Here is a 21,304-nt window from a genome sequence, read left to right on the forward strand (position 1 = left end):
TATCCTCACAAGTCTGTGATCATCTCAGCTTCCTCTTCTAATTGCTTCTGAAGGATAGCCATTTCCTGCTTCAGAGCATTTAGGCACGTTTGAAGATTACTTAGAGGTCTAGAAAGGGAATGCAATCTTATCACTGTTTTATTCAAACTTCCATTGTTACAATTACATAAACTTATTCTTCAGTGAACAGCATAATATTTTATGTGGCAAAATACTGTTTAATATTTGTTCCAGTATCATGATTTTCCCTACACAACGTACCCACAATAAAAAGTGGTTAACATTGATCGTATTAAATAAATGTTTTCAAGTGATATAACTGAGATGTTCTTGTCCACATGATAAAAAATGCTGTATTTTTAGCGAAAGAGTCATAAAACTTAGAATATAAATAAAATAAAACGTACTTGCTGACTGGAAGAACAGCACTCTGCTCCAGCAAGACTGTAATGAATGTGTCATCATAGGGTGGAGGAGATGCAGGGGGTGGAATGTTCAATCTATTGGCGTTCTTGGTGAGACCATTTTCTGGAGGCTTGGTTTTGCTATCCAGCTGGGTTTGTAATTCCTAAATAAGAGAATTCATTAACTTACTCCCACAATATATCTTCCAACAGATAGGTATACTGTTAGAGCAACAATTATAAATACACTATAAGAACTCTAAGTATGATTTTAATAGCTGTTCATATATAGTAAAATACAACAATATGAACAATAAGAGACAATGTTTACTGTGGTTAAAACAACAATGTAACTTAATCTAAGTCATAGTTGTTCATGACAATTTGGAATGTTTGAAAATTCACACAAGAATTCCTCCATACAGAAAACAGCATTGTTCTTCTAAAAGGAAAACCTGCCACTGTAAAAAACCACATTACACTTACTTACTTTGTTTCTATCCAAGCTGGACTTCAGAGCATTCCTAAGTTCTGCAACTTTGGTCTGGTATCCAAACTTTTCTTTGCGAGTGTTAGCAAGTTCTGTCTTCAAGACATTCAGTTCTTTATCTGTGATCTTGAGAAAATGTAAAAAGTCCGACTGTTAATTTTAAAGTTGCAGATCCTGGACTCATGCATTTATCTGTCGATACAGACATCAGTTAGTAAACTAAGAATTCACCAAATTATCAACCACAACAACTGTAATGAAAAATTATCCTTCAAAACACAACAGAATTTTGGAATATCACATGAAATAGCTTTGAATAAATGAAAGAATAAACTAAAACAATAATACATAAATATTTAAAATAACTACAAAACATGGAGTATATAAGGGAAGTGTGACATATTGTTGATTATCAGAATATTCAAGATGAACCTTAGTTGAATTGATGGCAGTTGTACCAACTATGCCATACACACACTGACCAGAAGATGAAAGACATTTAAAATGTCTTCCTATATTCTTGTGTTTCTACAGCAAACAGTTCCCATCCATTCAACTAAGATGTGTTTTTGTTTGTTTGTTTTTGTTGTTAAGCAGAAAGCTACATGATTGGTTATCTTTGTTATGCTAACCATGGGTACCAAAATCCTGGTTTTAAGTGTTATTACCCTGACTGCTGAGGCACTGGGAGGTGTTGGATAGGATGCAGACAAATACTATTATATATTCATAATCTTTTAAAGAAATGGTTTATGTATTTCAATTCATTAAATTACAACTTTTTTAGACTCTGTGCAAGTCAAACCTGAATATATTAAAACTGTAAATTACAGTGGAGCCCGTTAAGCAGCGGTATTTGGGGAGTCAACCTGCTTAACCTGCTTGATCACTTTTTTCACAGATTTACCGTGGATTAACTTCAATGTATGGAGAGGTGTGATTCGGTAACAATGGCAGCCTCCATAAAGCTGATATAGAGAACGGATAAGGTAGATTAATGGTCGATTTCTATTGTAATATATTTTATTTATTTCCCAAATTAAAGCAAATCTTTTTAAATATCCCTTAAAGTTATAAAGCCAGGATTAAATTCGTAAGCCGCGTTTTTACACGTTCTTAAATTAGCGGTGAGCCATGATAATCCTTGCTCACAAGACTTGCTACAGTGGCTTAAGCGATTTCGCGGTTTACTGGTCCTCGGCTTAATGGCGCTCCACTGCACATGCATTACTTATGGTTGATCTCAATTGTTCTGGTGACCATACATTGCTAACAAAGACAACAATATCAATTGTAACATTAGGTAGTGAGGTTAATCTTAACAGATATTCCATTATAGGTCAGTGAGAGTCATATTTACACACACAAAAAGAGAATTGTACCAACAAAGATACTCTTGTTATACACAAAAGTGTCTCTGTTGCTGTTACACAGATGATGGGAGGATATGCATCTGCCTCCAGTCACCAAAAGTAAAACAGCAACATAGGAAAAATCTCTTTGGTTTTCCTGGTCATACTGTTTATCACTTGTTTGACACCTCTCTCCTTCCCTCTTGGTGTTGGAGAAAACATTTCATAGCACCTTACTACCACAGGGGAAGTTATTATCTTGTCAGTAATGTTGTGCTGGATCTGGTATAGAGGCATCTTTTTTCAAGTTCATATAACTTCACCACTGCACAGTGTTGCATGGACATCCAGCTCACACACAGTCTTTCCATGATTATATTTTTGCCATCCATATGGAGACCAACTTTTCTGAACATTGTAGAAATGTAATATTGGTGACAACCATCTATTTACAACTCATTTTGCATAGCAATCCAAAGCATACCTTTTCTTTATGGATTCTGGCTTCTTCCTCATGCTGCTTAAAGTATCTGAGGAAGATTGTTGTTTACAAGACAATGAAAGTTCAACTACCTTTCTTGCTACCTGTGGTGTCAGAACAACCAGTGGATGTGATAAGAGGTGACTGCTCCAACCTCTGTCTCATATTTAAATATTCTGCCAAGGCTTATTTTGAATAACTGTAATGTTGAAAGATATTCATTTTACACAGGGGTATCTGAACTCTGATGCCAACCGATTATCTCAGTGATGGTTATGTGACACCTGATCACTGATGGTTGCTTCATGAGGCACCATTTAGCAATCTGTGGTTTGGATGATATCTGCAGAATAATAGTGGAGATGAAATGTCCCGAGTGCAAAAGGCTCAATAAATAAACAAACATTCTTTACACTGGATACACCTAGTGAAGAATTTTGCACATGAGAGCTTGGAGTCAGAAGGTTCTCTTTCATAACCATAATATTTAATTCTTGGATGGGAACACCAGAACAAATTAGCTTTTGTTATGATTTCAGAACTTGCAGGCTGTCTCAAATGTTCTTATGTGCAGGATTTCTGTTTCCTTGGAGAACAATAAAGGCTCCTTCTTCATACTAGTGTCCCCTTGCTCTAAACTATTTAAAAACCTTGTTATATCAACATACTTCTGCCAAAAGGGCCATGTGTGACAGCATACTGTCAAATGAGCAGGTTTTGCTGTTAAACAAATACATACTTATTTAAAAGTTTATACTTGAGGTATACCTCATGTAATTTTTTCCAATACCACAATCTAACAATAAACAACTTACCTAAATAAAATCAAGACAGTAAGTTAACAGAAGTTTGATTTCGCTCGCCAGTATCTGTCGACCAAGCTCTTCTAGTTTGATTTTACTAACCTGTATCTGTCGACCAAGCTCTTCTAGTTTGATTTTACTAACCTGTATCTGTCGACCAAGCTCTTCTAGTTTGATTTTACTAACCTGTATCTGTCGACCAAGCTCTTCTAGTTCCTTTCTGTGTCTTGTTTCTCCTGCACAAATTTGCTCCTTTAAGGCTGAAAGCTCCTGGTTCCTTTCTTTCAGGTGCCAGCTTAGTGTCTGATATTAAAAACAAAAAGATATGGTTAACCACACAAAATTTTAAAACAACTCAATACAGGGAACTTTAGGCTAATGCCTTTTGAAAACTGTTTTTACATGCAGTAGATAGTGTAGTAAATAAAGTTGTGGATATCAATGAGAATGTGCTTGCACACAAAATCACTTTTCAAACTGTCTTACTATATTTGAGATGTGTATATATAAACTGTCCGCAGAACACCATTAATGAAACAAGATGTGCTGCTTGGGGCATAAGGTTCCTAGAAAGAAAACTGAGAAGAACACTGTAGTTGAAAACATACTAAGCCTTCTACTCAAAATTCTTTAAATTCTGAAGAATAAATATTAAATCGCATTTTGTAAAAGATGTATCAAACTGAGAAGGACACTGGTCAAAGTATTACGTTGTTTGAAATGTATTCACCTCCGCCACCCTCCACGTATATGTCTTGCAACCTTTTTAAAGGGTTGCATTTGAAACTTAAACTTATATAAGTCAAAAAACTTGGTATTACAACATAGTTTTATTCAATTTAAATTTCAAAAGGAAACTTTCAAATAAATCCTCAATCTTTTATGCATCACAAGATGCTTCCTTGCTGCAATTACATATTGTAGAACTTTTTTAAACCAGTCAAGTTTAAGCACTTACACACTTATACATCAGGTGTTCCCGAGTTAAAATGAAAATTAATAGCATTTATTTTCTTTATTTTGACATCATAAACTGAAACACACACACCACACCTCTTCTTGCATGTGCTGTATTCAAAAAATTAAGTGGATTACCTCCTATAACATTCATTATTGGATTATTTTGTGATAAACATGGATTATCTCCTATAACATTCATTATTGGATTATTTTGTGATAAACATGGATAACCTCCTATAACATTCATTATTGGATTATTTTGTGATAAACATGGATTACCTCCTATAACATTCATTATTGGATTATTTTGTGATAAACATGGATTACCTCCTATAACATTCATTATTGGATTATTTTGTGATAAACATGGATAACCTCCTATAACATTCATTATTGGATTATTTTGTGATAAACATGGATTACCTCCTATAACATTCATTATTGGATTATTTTGTGATAAACATGGATAACCTCCTATAACATTCATTATTGGATTATTTTGTGATAAACATGGATAACCTCCAAAAACATTCATTATTGGATTATTTTGTGATAAACATGGATAACCTCCAAAAACATTCATTATTGGATTATTTTGTGATAAACATGGATAACCTCCAAAAACATTCATTATTGGATTATTTTGTGATAAACATGGATAACCTCCTATAACATTCATTATTGGATTATTTTGTGATAAACATGGATAACCTCCTATAACATTCATTATTGGATTATTTTGTGATAAACATGGATAACCTCCTATAACATTCATTATTGGATTATTTTGTGATAAACATGGATAACCTCCAAAAACATTCATTATTGGATTATTTTGTGATAAACATGAATAACCTCCTATAACATTCATTATTGGATTATTTTGTGATAAACATGGATAACCTCCTATAACATTCATTGTTGGATTATTTTGTGATAAACATGGAGAACCTCCTATAACATTCATTATTGGATTATTTTTTGATAATCATGGATAACCTCCTATAACATTCATTATTTGATCATTTTGTGATAAACATGGATAACCTCCAAAAACATTCATTATTGGATTATTTTGTGATAAACATAGGTAACTTCCTATAACATTCATTATTGGATTATTTTGTGATAAACATCAATCGAAAGATATTTTAATTCGCTACTTTCTTTATGAGATTTGTTCTCACAGCTGGTTGCAAGTAACTTTGCATCAATTTCATTGTTTCCTACCATAAAGATCACCTGAACCAAGTTAGATAAATATTTCAATGTACTTACAGCTTAGAGAGTCAGTTAAATTATAGTAGTTTCAGGACACTGTTTTAAGAAATACAGGGGATTCTCACTTTATGCAACATGTATGTTCCAGGAACTGGTCACGTAAGTTGAACGCTATTTCCCATAGAATATACACAGTTGAAATGCCACCAGTCAAACCTTAATATAATGCAAGAGTGCCACCTATGCTCATGTGGTCAACATAATGTATATCTCTACAGAAAGCATCAACTCCAGTGTGAAGCATGATAAATTGATTTTAATGACTTCATTGTATGACCAAACAGACCCTGCGACTATCCGGGTACCGCACAGTTAACTGTAATGTCATTGTCACGTCACTTCAACTATCTTACGTGGTATTATCTCGAATGTTTTCGTAATAAATAAATAGCATTATTACATCAATCGCATTAATCCAAAAATGTGTATGATGAATTTGCATGAATCAAGAACTACCATTATTTTGTGTTCTGATTTACATATTTAGCACAAATAAAATTTAAACATAGTACTAACAATAATCCTATAAAAAAATAGGGTTATCTATTATGGAGACTTTGAGAACGAAAAACTATGATACCACTAAAATAAGTATGGTATTTTTTTGTTTATTAACCACATTCTTATTTACTATTACAAAAGTAATTAAAGTGTAAAAATCAGAAACTTTGTTAGATGAGAATTATTAAATGGAAAACACTGAAAAGCAACAGTACATTTCATGCACTCACCATGTTGCAGTTTACCCAGATTTGGTGGTAACTTGTGATACTTTGTATCAGTAAAGTAATAAACACGAACTTGGTGGTAGCTTGTGATACTTTGTATCAGTAAAGTAATAAACATGAACTTGGTGGTAACTTGTGATACTTTGTATCAGTAAAGCAATAAACATGAACTTGGTGGTAACTTGTGATACTTTGTATCAGTAAAGGAATAAACATGAACTTGGTGGTAACTTGTGATACTTTGTATCAGTAAAGCAATAAACATGAATGACAGGGAGATTTACAATAAGTAATGTGTAGTTTTCTCTAACTATATGCAGTCAAAGTGATACTAAAAGAAGACAGGTTAATGTACATATCTTGTGATGGTGATAGGGTAGTTAAAAAGATCTAGTTTTAGGGTAGAGAAAATAAATACAAAGTTTTATTGAAAAAAAAACAAACTTTTTGACATTCATTTCAGAACTTCTAAAAGTTATATGAACAAAATTTGAAAACTGTAAAATGAAAAAGGAATTTAAATTTTAAAATAAAAATCACCTTGTCTGCAAACTAGTGACACTGACTATTAAGTTCACAGATACATCTTTAGTAAAAGACCTGCCACAAGTCACTCCAACATCTTTTAGTACTGAGTCTTTTCAGGAGGGAGACTGATCCATTCTGGAAACTGGTAACTTAAGATTACTTTGATAGAGCTCAATAAAAGAAACTCAAACAACTTTTAAAATGAAGCAAAACTAAATATTAATGAAAATGTGAAATTATGAAATCTCTGGAATGTACTGTGATGGTATCATCCTTCTGGAGTGCACTGTGATGGCATCATGCTTCTGGAGTGTACTGTGATGGCATCATGCTTCTGGAGTGTACTGTGATGGCATCATGCTTCTGGAGTGTACTGTGATGGCATCATGCTTCTGGAGTGTACTGTGATGGTATCATGCTTCTGGAGTGTACTGTGATGGTATCATCCTTCTTGAGTGTACTGTGATGGTATCATCCTTCTGGAGTGTACTGTGATGGTATCATCCTTCTGGAGTGTACTGTGATGGTATTCTTCTTACATTTATCTTCAGACTTTACTGGGCGATTAGTTTCATGAAATATTGAAACTAATATTTTCTTACAAATGATTTTTAAAGATAATGATACTATTTGTGCCTGTTGTTTTATGTTCCACTGTCAACATACTAATCAACTGTTGAATTTCCAATTCAATTGGTATGCCAAACCAACTGGAATATCTTTGAATTCATTCTCTCATCTGACCTAGATCCATAATTTAGCTTAATCGCTACACTTAAAACCACATTCACAATCAAATCTAGAACATTTCTAACACTTTTCAGTGCTACATTCAAATAAAACCTTGGGATTAATTATTAGATGGTAATGGTAAAAAATAGCTACTTTATGTTGTACTTGAATAAAAATGCAGCAGTTACCACCTTTATCTGGTCTGCAAGGGCAGGATCTCTAGCTGCCTGCTCTTCCATCTCTTGTTTCAGCTGCTTGACTTCTGCCTGTGTCTGTTTGTACACTGTTTGGAGGGATTCCATCTCAGCCCGGTGCTTTAACTCAGCCTGGTGTTTAACATTTAGCTCAGATTGTAATGTTAGAATTTCTTGTCTTCGAGCATCAGCAATCTGGTTAGTTTTCTCCAAGTTTGACTTTATATTTGTCATAGTCTTTCCGAGGTGGCTGTTCTCTCGCTTATCTTGGAAAACCTGAGAGAAATAAAATACAAAAGCAGATAAAGCTTAATATATTCTATCAATTACTTCATAAACAGTAGAGCGTTTATATCACACTGAAATATAGTTACAATGAACACAATCTATATATTCAACATAAATTTACTACTTCTTGATAAAAACACAGAACACGTAAAAAAATGTAAGATCATAGACAGAAACATCTGTAGTCTTTAGTTTACTGCAGTTTTCTTTCTGTATATATAATAACCTAATTCACCAGTCTAGGAACATTCGAAGTCTTATTATCCATACTGAAATCAATGTTAACCATATTACAGTTTTGTATTACATTACAGAAAAATTACTGTAAAAATTACATGGAAATTTTTTGGTCACAAAAATTTTAAATTCACTGTTTAAACATTTACAAAATGTCTGGTTTCGTTTGAATTTCACACAAAGCTACTCGAAGGCTATCTGCACTAGCCATCCCTAATTTAGCAGTGTAAGACTAGAGGGAAGAGAGTTAGTCATCACCACCCACTGCCAACTCTTGGGCTACTCTTTTACCAACAAATAGTGGGATTGACCATCACATTATAATGTCCCCACAGCTGAAAAGCAAGCATTTTAGTGTGACAGGGATTTGAGCAGTACTAATAAAACGTTTGTGTCCTGTTCACTTGTATAAAAATATCTTTATTTACTACTTCTAAGTATTTGAACTACCAGAGGAAGATCAGTATATAAATATATATTTAGTGAAATATTCATGTGTTTTACACTACGTCAGTAAGCTCTGTTCAGGTATTATCAACTATACAGTTTGCATATTGTTTACTGAAGAGCTGTGTGCAATGTCGTAAAATGATTTTTGATGCTAAGAAAAAATACTTTCAAATGATCTATTATTATAACTTAATTCAAGTTAAAATCAATAAAAAAATATTTTGTATAAACAATAACAGTATAAATTAAAACCATCAATATAACTTAGGTAAATGATACTAAAGAATAAGTTAACATGTTGTCACCCTTCAATGGACAGTAAAAACTGTTACAATGGAATTAGGCTCAAAACCTGCCTAATGATGTCTGCTTGAAACTCACAGAAAATAAACTAGAAAATTTTAATTTAAATATACCTGTGAAATTATTCTTTGTTATCATTTATCCAAATTTAATTATTATGTCTTGTTTTTCTGGTAACTTTATTTTTAGCACTCAGTTATTATTGCATCAGACTCCTAACTAGTTTCTTTGGCTATATCCCATTGGTTCATCCCTAGTACCCAAGACAATAAAATTAAATTTGTTGGTCTCTTGCATTAAGTAACTCGTTAGTTTTTAGTATCCAAACAACAAAATTAAATTTGTTGGTCTCTTGCATTAAGTAACTCGTTAGTTTTTAGTATCCAAACAACATGAAATTTGTTGCTCTTTTGCATAAAGTAATTTGTTAATTTCTAGTATCCAAACAACAAGATTAAATTTGTTGGTCTCTTATATTAAATAATTTGTTAAATTTGTCAGTATATGACATAACTTGTAATTTACCATACTTCTGAATAATAATTCAAAATTTTAAAAGCTCCTAATTTTGAAGCCAATTGATAAAAATTTACAAAAGATACAGTGAAAACCAATTACAAAAAGCAGTAGAACAAAGTATAGGAAGACCTTGAAACCAATTTTAACACACTTGTCTTCTTCAGCCTAGTGATGTTTTCTAGCAGGAAAGTTGGTCAACACCTACACCATTGTGCAAATTAATTGAAACAAGATGGAAAAAATTAATACTCACAAACTAATACATGATATGACCTCCTTTAGTTTTCAGAAGATCATTAATCTGCTTTGCCATCGAGTACATGAGTTGACTGCAATCTTTACTAATTTTTGGATCGTGGTACCACACTTCAATTATGGCCTCAATTAGTTTATCTTTCATAGTACAGTCTTTTCCCCAAATTCTTTCTTTACAAATTGCCCAAAGATTTTCAATAGGATTTAAGTCCAGAGAGTTTCCAGGTCAGTCCAGCACCTTTATTCGTGTTGTAGTCATAAAATTCTTCGCAAGTTTCTATGTGTGGCACGGAGCCAGATCTTGCTGAAAAATCCAAGATCCATCTGGAAATCTCTTTCTTAATTCTGGAATGACTCTTGTCTGCAAAACTTCGATGTAATGTGGTCCTCGCATCACACCTTCTAAGATATGCAAGTCTCCAATGCCATAGTAGCTGAAAAAGCCCCAAAACTTCAAGAGATGTTTTACAAATTGATTGATGTGAGATTCTCAAAGTTTCTCACCTGCAGATTTGCAAACATACAGACTTCTTTGACCCTGTACAAAGAAACGAGTCTCATCACTGAATAACACCTTCTTCCATTGTTATGTGTCCAGTTCTTGTATTTAAGACCCCATTGATATCGTTTTTTCTTTATTGAGTTGGTAAGAAGTTTTTTGCCCAACATCAAGAAGCCTATGATGAACCATTGAAGAGCTGACTTTTATTCCTTTGACCTCCAAATCTCTCCCTAACCATATATGCGTCGTCTCTTGGCATTGTTTTCCTTTTTCGGCCACATCTACCTTTTTGTTTCGGACTGATAGATTTGGTACTCACCTTGGCCTTGATCACATGGCTGATGGTTGATAGGCTAACACCAACAACAACCGTGATTTCCCTGTAAGTCATGCCAGTGTGCTCGTGCAGTGTCACAATATTTGTACGCTTTCTAGGAGTCACGTCCATTGTGTATGATGGCTGAAAGATGACTGATTAGCAGAAAAACAAATAGCCTCATTTTTGAGAAAAGTCTAATACAATTTCAAATGACATTATATTCCTCAAAATTTCATCATATATCCCAAAAATAGATTGACCATACTGCAAAACACAGCTAATGACGCCATCTGTGTGAAAAAATGACTATTAAAGGAAATCAGTGGTTCCAGTGAGCCTACACTGGCCACCATGCTGAAAATATTGTAAAATGACCATTTGTTTCAATTAATTTGCACAAGGGTGTACATGATCATAGAACTATGTTTTTTAATGATGTGACTTTGGCAGGTGTAGAGGTTTGGCAAGCTTTTAATGATCTGAATTTTTTTTTAGTTGTTTATACTGTATATTATTATCTGTGATTTTCTACAGATATGATGTCCAGAATCTTTCATATTAAGAAAAATGGCTGTACTTATGTTTCAATATTTGATATTTTTTTTATATTCAAAAAGTCACGTTAACACGCATTTTCTGTTTCACTTACAAATCTTTTGTCCCAAATATTTTATACAAATAACTAAATATAAAAGTCTGTCAAAAGTCGCTTAATCAAAAGTCTGATGTCAGTCCTCCCCAGGTCACTTTAATATTTCTGACCCTATAAAAGGAATTCTGAGTTCCAAGTAATACAAGCATTATTGACCAGAAGACGTCTTGAGACATATGAATGTATATAAAACAGTTCCTTTGATTTTCATAGTTATTTAATAACTTTTTAACTGTTATATACGAGTGTTATTTCATTAATAAGTTTCCTAATCTTTTGACAAACACTCTATTTAATGACGTACTAGAAAAAGGACATTTGAAAGACAGAGTTATATGTTTTAAAAGGTTAGAACTGAACAATTGATAAAATCAAGTATTGTTAAGTTGTCATTAAGGAATTTGTGATTTAAAGCAACTGTAGATTCATCATTTGAAAGAAACAGAATGAAAATGAATCATCTTTCTTGTAAAAATGATGTGTTTTTGAAGCTAAATGCACTTTTAGAATATCATTCTTACATCACAATTACATACACAATTATGACAAACATTATTAAAGCTTAGAAGTTATAATTTTTATACATTTAAAATGTATTTATTATTGGTACTTATCTTTTCTAGTCCAGTGCTGCTCTCCATATGCAGATGTTTTCTTTATGCATGCGACAAATATTCTGCTTACCTCTGTTGGATTTCAAATATTCTGCTTACCTCTGTTGGATTTGAATGATTTCAACATGTCTCTCATCCAAGAATAGTGTAATAGATAAGGGTGGAAAAAGAGCAGAGTACACCCAAGTGGAATAGAACTGTGGTATAATAGTGACCCTAACCATGTAAATATATATAAAGCTTCAATCCCACATAGTTTAAAAGTGGGTAAATCATTGGATATGCTCCTAGGTGTAGAGTGGGTATGGTACAATGGACTGTCTTCTGGAAGCCAACTACATCCAAAATGCACACTACTGGGAACTAACATCCATGTGGGAGTAGGATGAAAATCAATCTTCATACTATCTTTACCTTAAGTTCAAGAGACTGGAGGGAACAGAGAACCACCCCAGCTCCTGAACATGACTCACGCAATATCTTTGACATATTGATCTGGGGATTCGACATCAAGTATCAAATGGATGTCTATATGATATAAATCAAGTACCACAACAGTGAAATTGATTAAAACCATCCAAATGCAATAATATCCTTGGCATAAAATAAAATGAGTGATAGCAAAAAGGAGAGAACAGAAACAATTTCCTTTTTCACATTGTGACCCACAACTCAGAAGAATGACAGAGGAGTACAGACAATCCTAAATGTGTGAGAGCTTATTATGATTGGTTCTTCCTAAATCCAAAACCCATCCATGGGGTACCAGTATTCAAGCAAGGGTAGGATGAGAGCTCCCAATTGAAGGAGTGAACTGCAATTTGATGTCTCATTTCTTTCCAATTCTATAATGCATACTGGAGGATATTACATCATCTATACCTGCACAATACCACTAACCTAAATTGCAATGAAAGGTTATAACCAACTTTGTGTGGAAACCATTCAGGAAAGTGACTCCACAATCAACCACAGAACTGGAAAGTGTTCAGGACTCCTAAAGTACACAAAGGTGGGAGATAACAATTTGGAGAGTTCAGAAGAACATCATAATCCGAGACAGTGCAATGAGTGACCATGAAATCCTATATTTAAATGCAGACCATACTATTTTATTTGAAACAAGGCCTGGCAGGAATGAGCAGCTTTAGTCTTTTGCTTAACCCACACAGTCCAAGGGTGGTATGTTCAAGAATGAGCAAGTTTATGAAGCAATTAAATCATGAGGTATTCAACTAAAAGCAATCTTATGGAAAATCTCATCTAAATGGTAAGTATCATGAAGCCATGGAGCACGAGTTAATATAGCTGTACACGAGATTTCCTAACAAAATAATACCTGATCTAGCACCACTCACCACAATGCAGATTCCATGTAAAGAATAAATGAAGCAAGGGAATACAGACTTACTCAAAGTCCCAATGAAGTTTAAAGGGCTATGCATGGAGACAAAACTTGATGATGAAGAAACCACAATATGGTGAAAATAATGTATTAAGTGTAATCCACATGCCAGACTACAGGATATATTCCAATGGGCAATGAAGACGAGATGTGAGGGAAGAGGTGAAGTGTCAGATCGGATGAGAAGATACTTTGAACCTATTCCAGTATGAAGAAGATGAGGAATGAGTCAAAATAAAAGTCAAACCCAATCAGTAATGGTAGGATGGAAGAGATCACGAACAGAGAGGGACTGCCAAGGGATAAATATTGTATATATTTGGATCAGGATGGGAGTAGAGATGAAAAAACAGAAGGGAAATATTTGGATGGAAGTGGGATGAGGTTCAGAGTTAAAAGTTGACCCAAGTAAATGTTCAATTTCTCTATGATGAAATGCTAATACGTCTTCTGGCAGGTCATCAAAAGCTGAGGCTTATGATATAACGATGGATACAAGTGTTCCCCCCCAAACTGGTTTCATGGACTTTAGAATTCATTATCAAGAAAAGTCAAACCTATGTTAATAAATATAAGCAAATAACTAAGCACGCCTTCTACATTCCTACACTCAGTTACACAACCCCCTTCAAACATGTAGTCAGCTATCGGTCAGTTACCTCTTTCTTTCTTTGTGAACCGAAGAAGGTCGAAACGTTGTTCGCTCCTCTACATAAAAAAGTTTCTCAACCCAAACCAGCCATGTTTACCCAATATACAGATTAAGACTATTCTCATGACCACTACTGTATCATACTAAGTAAACAAGAAAGGGCCCAAATTTCCATAATAAATAGACAAATTTTTTCATACTGCACAGTCTCCTAACCTGACGTCTCAATTCTTTAGTAATACTCTTCTCTTTGTTCAGCTCTTGTTCCACAGATGCTAACTTCTTTTGAAATCTAACAGTCTCTTCCTTCTGGTGTTTTTCTAACAGCTTCATCTGATGATTAAGCTCTGACAATTCAGTTTGTTTTTCCATTAGCTGAGCTTCCACTCCTGTCATGTGCTGTTTAATTGTAGCTAAGCTCTCTGTACATAATAACAGAAATACTGTTAGTGTTAGGATCATGAAACTGTGAAGCAGAATGGTTTTTAAAATGCCAACTATCTTATTTTCGAAAATGTTTATTTATAAATTCAAGTCATTTTAATTTCCTATAAGATTCAAGTACTTTATTAAATAAGTCAATTATCAAAATCAATAAACTCACACTGATGTGGACACTGTTTGTATGTAAGTTGTGAAGAAATTACTGAGATGCTATGTTAAGCCTACTCTTATTTTTAGCACTAAAATCTAATTCTAGTCTCTTAGTTTTCCAAGATCTAAAAGTGTAGGATAATAGTATTTCCAAACTAAAGTTTTATATCCATTGCATGCAACATTTCGCTCAATTCAGAGCTCGAGGCCAGCTGAGATACAACAACACACTAATGGTTCAAACATTATTTATATAATATATATGTAAAAACGGCTCGTTTGGGTTGAGAAATTTTCTACGTAGAGGAGTGAACAATGTTTAGACCTTCTTCGGTCATCGTCAGATGAAACACAATTATAACCAATTATATTGATTATAAGATGCTATATTAAGTCTAATTTTTTTAGCACCGTGTATGACATTACAAGGACTGTGATTGTATTTACTGTTTATAAATGCTTGTGAAACAGTTATGTTTATTATATAGATAGCTATGTCACAATTTTTTTTTTTTATTTCCCTATAAATTGTAAACTTAACAGAGACCCAATCTAGGATTTAAAACATCCAATCATAATCCTGCTTCAGCTTTAAGGGTTATTAATTTTACAAACAAATAGAGAAATGGCAAAACGCAGTCATGTTGACCAGAAGAATTAAAGGACATTTCCTGAACTGGCTATTTGTTTTGGAATCCTCTAACTAGAACACATTATTATATCCAACAATTTAAAGACCACATATCCAGTTTTCTATTTTTTACATAATACAATATTTTCTGATTATAAGTGTCACGTACCTGTCAATTGACCTTTTTCTTTTTCCAGTTCCAGGATAAATTCCTGTCTTTTATCTGCACACAGTTTCCACTCATCTGATTTTTTATTTATAACTGTTAGCTGTTCTTCTAAATCAACTTCCTTTTCCTGTAATCATCTGGATTTGTTTCACCTTTTAGCTTCTCATGTGCCACATGTTCGATAACTCCTTGTTTGTTAATGTCATCCTCGTGTGTTTGTTGTTCAGCATCAATAGTATGATGAGCTTTATCTCGTCTGTCTTTCAGAAGATCTTGTTCAGCTTTCTTTCTGGCTTTCATCGATTCTTTTAACTTCCTCGTCAATACCTTTATGTTAGACTCATGACATTTTCTGTTTCTTTCCAAATTCTTCCTGTTTTGTTTTCAGAGTTTCTTCTAGTTGATGCAACTTGTATGTTTCATCAAGCCTACCTGAAACAACATCAGTAGTTGTACCAGTCATCTGATATTTTTCTTTGATAGCCTGTGGAAGATTATTTACTTCACTCAATTCTTGTAGGTCTGTTAACGTAACAGTCAGTCGAGAGTTCTCTTCTGTGAGTGATTTAATTTTTTCTTCACTAGAATGTAATGACTTAGTCATTTCTTCTGACTGTCTTTGAAGCTCATCTTTCTCTTGTACCATAACAAAATAAGATTTCTGGTTTATAAGCAATTCTTTCTTAGTAGCTTCTAGAACATTTTCTAGTTCATTTCTTTGGCTCTGCATATCTTGCAAAATGATAGCTATCTTTTGATCTGCAGATGTGGACTTCAATTCAAACTCATGCTTTTGTTGAAGATATTTTTCTTCAGTCTTCTCAAGAACATCTTCCATACAATTTTTTTCTTTTTGCAACTGTTCAACAAGAGCAGACTTGGCCACAAATTCTGTTCTCATTTGTCTAAAAGCACCTTCCACACGATTCAAGTTTTCTTTCAATCCCAAAAGTGTCTCATTAACTGTCCTTTTTTCCTCATTAGCAGCTGCCAGAGCTATTTCAACTGCTGTTTTTTCTTCTTTCAGTATCTTAATCTGTTCTTCATATGTAGATAACTCCAGTTCTGTGTGTGTTAGCTTCTGTTCTGAATCTTTTAGCTGTTGTTCCACCCACTGGTGAGAAAGGTCTTTCTCATTCACAGTCTTTTCATAAAATACTGCTTGTTTTGCTAGTTCTGACAGATCTTTCTCAAACTTATGAATGATTTCATCTTTAGAGGACAAGTTATTCTTAGCTACAGCCAGCTGATGTTTGAGTTCATTAACAGTAAAATTAAGCTTGTTTATGTTAGACTGCTCCTCTTCTAGTTTCTTCATTCTTTCTGTGAGGCTTTCTTCAGCTGCTCCCCTGTCCTTCTGTATCTCTTGAAAGAGTGATTCTCTTTCCACAATGTCCATTTCAATGTTCTCAAGGTGCTTCATCAAGATTTCTTTTTCTCATAGCTTTCTGTTGAGACTCTATTAGCTGCTGCTTCAAATGTTTATTTTCTAACTTTTTTTGTTCCAGTAAGTTGTTGGAAGAAACCACCTCGGCTTGGACTTTTATAAGTTCTTGGTGAATAGTATTTCTGTTGTCTTGTACCGAGTTTAATTGTTGCTGGTACCATTCTTTCGACTTTCTCAAGGTTTCCATTTCACCTCTAACACCTTTCACTTCATTTTCAAGTTGAACCTTACCCTGCAGTAAAGTCAACACTTCAACATGTAATTCAGCTATTTTCTTTTTGAGACCATCAATAGCACCATCTTTTGACTCCAAGTCAATCTTAGTTTCCTCCAAGTTAACTTTCAGTTTTGTTCTTTCCAATTCAGACTCTGAAATATCTTCTTTCAGTCCCTTTATTTCAGCTATCTTAGAATCAATAACACTTTGATACTCTGCAATAACATTACTCCAGCCTCTATGTTCTTTACTTATTTTTTCAAATTCTCTCAATATTTCTTGCTTTTCTTTACTTCCAACCTTTTTGTCTTCAAGTTCTAATTTTATCCTGCTTTCTAAAGAGGCTATCAACCCTTGAAGCTGTACTTTGTCCTTCATGACACAGCCTATTTCATTTCTTAAAGTATCTACCTGGCCTTGAAGAGTAGCATTTTCACACAAAATTCCAAAATACTCTAAGCTGTCTGTTTCTGTTTCTTGATCCTGAAGTTCAGGTGGCTGTGTTTCAACTGCAACTGTCTGTTGCTCTACTGGATTTTTCTGATGAGAAATGAAGACTCTGTACCGTAACCCCTACAGGGAAGCTTGAGCGAGAGGAGGGAACATCTATCAATAGTTTTTTAACACAGGACATTTCTTCTTCAATCCCTGTGATACTTGAAATATTAGATTCTGTTTCAACTGATTCTGAACACAAAGAATCTAGGTCTACTTTGTCAGATACAACAAAATCTAATTTTTTTCTCTCAGCTTCTGTCCAAGGCTGTTCTATGAAAAGAGTACATTCAGAAGGATTCATTCTTTCATTTTCAAGCTTATCGAAGACTTCATCAGATACCTGTTTCTTTCCCGTATGTGTGCCAGCCATTTCAAGTTTACGTGAATCAATGCTCACAGTACTGCTCTGGCTGTTATTTCTGCTTCTTGAAAATGATGTATCATCATTCTTGGTAAGGTTTTTCTTTGGGGTACTTGAAAGAGGAGATGAAGAGGGGATTTTCTCCAACAGAAGAGGAACTAGAATGGAAGAGTCTAGACTTTTTTTCAAAAATTGTTTCGATAGTTTCTGAAGGGTAGCGTATTAGTTTGTTGAAAATTACACCATCAGGTACCCTATGAAGTTTTCCTTTTCTGGACACCTCTTTTCCACATTCAGTATTATCTGCACTATTTGGATTTGAAGTACTGGAAAAAGCATTGTGAAGTCGTTCTTTTGTGGAAGCCACGACCTTTGCCACAATTTCAGCTGATACAGGTTTCACACAATGATCTCCTGTAGCAAGTTAAAAATATTCCATTATTAAACATTTCTACTTTAATCGAGAAATAAAAAAAGACAACAACCTAACTACAAATCATTAAGTTGCTTACTCTTAAATTTATTTTTACATATTTTTGACAGGTACACAAATTTTGTTACACACACACACATATACCATTTTACACTAGTAAGGAAAGGAAAAATATAACAGTAATTCCACTCATTAACTCTTTTGCAATGGGCTCAGTATAATATACGAGTTCATCCACACAATAAGTATTTGCACTATAACTTTTAGTACAACAAGTGTATGTTCAGAAAATTTGGTAGACTTTTAGTAAAGATTACAAGTTTTGTGTACACATTTTTTAATAAAATATTTTCACTAAAGATTTATTTGGGAAAATATCAAGTCTGTTTCTTTACTAGTAAATCTGAATACAAAGTGATTTCATGTTACGATTAAGAAAACTATTCTTTGTCCCAAAAAATCTCAAGTGTTATTTGCTTACTTTCTGAAACCTCTTAAATACATTTCAAATAGTAAAACTTTATATTTTATGTTATTTTATATACCCTAACTATGTGGGGTCTGTCATTTGACCAACCTTGTAACCATCATAAAAATTAGAAAACAAATATTTAAATTATGCTTTTTTCATACTAGAATGATTACATATTATAAAACAAAAATACAAGTATTTAATCTAAGTAGCTTAAGTCTTATTACACTAAATATTTGGAAGCATATTTATTTTTATTATACTGACCTTCCTGTCATGCCTAGCTAACATTACATAAATTGCAATTATCCAGTACATGTGCACTCATGTTAGGTATCCCATAATATAAAACCTTTAGTCTTCCCTGTCTTGGCTGTTTTAGTGGAACATGATTTTGTTATATGCAGTTACATTAATTAGTATACATTATATATATGTGTGTGTGTATACAAAGTATTACTGTTTAGAAATAAATTAAACAATTATCTCCTATTGATGTGACCTTTGAACTTGATTGTTGCTGGACATAGGTTAAGCCTTTTAAATTGCCACACGTGGAGAATATCAATTGTTTTAGGTTTTATATATACAGTTGAATAACAAAATCATAAATAACTGTACTGATACCATAGAATTACATTATAATTTATTAACCTCAGTGACTAAGATGTATTTAGGTTTAAAGAAGTAGGAAATTTCTATCGGACTAAAGGCGTAATCTACCTTCTTTGAAGTTTTGGTTTGAAAGAATGTGGTAACTTCTTCACAAATTAAACTGGCTGAAAAGGGGGGATTCTAAGCTGTCAACTGGTTATTCTCATCATATACTGAAGTAAATGTATATAAGGGACTATTTCCACAAATCAAGAGGTGTTTGATTCAGTACACAAGCCATATCTCAGCAAAATAAAGATCACGAGGTTCTTATTTTATATTATAGCTTGTTAATATTGGTAATCACAAACATCTAATTTTAATATTTACTTTTAAATTAAGAAATTAGCTCATATGTAATATTAAAGTTTAAATTATAATATACAATTTGATTACAAACTTAGTGACAAATTCATAAAATAGTGGTCCAATAACATTTTGAATTCAAGTCAACAAACACAATGACACAGCCTTTGACCCATGACCCATTGCAAAAGTGTTAATAATAACCTAAAAAATTTAGGCCCACACTGCCATTCATCTTCACATAGGTAAGTCAGTATTAAAGTCACAAGACCACTAAAAGAAAATATTTTAACCTTAATATGATATATTGGTTGATTAAATCACTGGTAAGCAGCACAAACTTACTTACCAACTCATTAAAATTCTACCCACCAATAAAAGCTTTAAATTCAGTCTTTTTTAGAAATCTTACACTTACAAAAACAATGTGAAAATTTACAATCCAATACTAATGAAACAGAATAACTTAATTACTATTGTTGGCATTTGTCAGAATAAATGTACTCACCTATCACAGACTTCTGTAAGGACAGAGCTTCACAAGTGTTTGTCACTGCACTAAAAGGTGTCAGAAATAAGGGTTCTTTGAATACTTTTGAATTGGTTTCTTCTTTTACAGAGGGTAAAGAGGAAGGGGTATCCATGGGAAATACGTCCACTGTTTTGGCACTAAGTTCTGGATGACTTTTATTGAAGTGTTGGGTAGCCTAAAGTAAAAAAAAAAACATCATCTCAGTATTCTAAATCTAACAAAACTATTAACCAAACATGCCACGTAATTTTAGCTGTGTTCAATTTCATTTACTATGAAAATATTTGTTGCAAGACCAGTTTTACTGATCATTAATAAACTTGTTCCCTACTTCAGTTGTAACTTTTCAGAACATAATTAAGGTAATTTGATTTGTTTCTAATCAAGTTAAAAGTTAGAACACAACTGAATTATCCTCACTGTACTTTTTTGAAAAGTTACAATTGTACCTTCCAATTATTTGGATAGCCAGAATAATTGAAAACAGTAATAATTAAAAATCCTAGCTTAAATTAGTCTTTTCAGGACAATAAATTTAATCATAACATTAAACTATTGAAATAATTGAAAATGGTTATAATAAGAAAGTTGTTTCAGTTAGTCAATTGTTTTTGTAATATTAATCGTAATTTTGACTAACTAATTTATATGACTAGTCAATGTAATCAACACACAGATTAACAGATTACATTATTTAGTTCTTGTAAGTAGTAGAATTTCACCAGTAGTGAAGATATCCATTGTTAAGTATTTCATGGAACAAGAAGCAAGAGTATCATGTTTCATAATGTAGATTCTGCATGTGTAACATGTTTCATAATGCAGATACTGCATGTGTGGC

At 33.2% G+C, this 21,304-nt stretch overlaps 1 pseudogene across 1 annotated transcript in view; it reads right to left on the bottom strand.

The window, feature by feature from the left end:
• The window catches only part of LOC143257732 (uncharacterized), a 21,940-nt pseudogene continuing 636 nt past the window's right edge, over positions 1 to 21,304 (bottom strand). Inside the window, exons 2-12 of the transcript XR_013031990.1 lie at positions 20,440 to 20,638; positions 17,779 to 18,480; positions 15,891 to 17,747; positions 15,715 to 15,859; positions 15,544 to 15,670; positions 14,366 to 14,571; positions 7,951 to 8,229; positions 3,717 to 3,833; positions 895 to 1,020; positions 408 to 568; positions 1 to 108 (exon numbers count right to left, since the gene is read on the bottom strand). The product of XR_013031990.1 is annotated as an uncharacterized LOC143257732 (transcript). The remainder of the gene's footprint in view (positions 109 to 407; positions 569 to 894; positions 1,021 to 3,716; positions 3,834 to 7,950; positions 8,230 to 14,365; positions 14,572 to 15,543; positions 15,671 to 15,714; positions 15,860 to 15,890; positions 17,748 to 17,778; positions 18,481 to 20,439; positions 20,639 to 21,304) is intronic.

The sequence above is a fragment of the Tachypleus tridentatus genome, chromosome 7, assembly GCF_004210375.1.
Source record: "Tachypleus tridentatus isolate NWPU-2018 chromosome 7, ASM421037v1, whole genome shotgun sequence".
Classification (NCBI taxonomy): domain Eukaryota; kingdom Metazoa; phylum Arthropoda; class Merostomata; order Xiphosura; family Limulidae; genus Tachypleus; species Tachypleus tridentatus.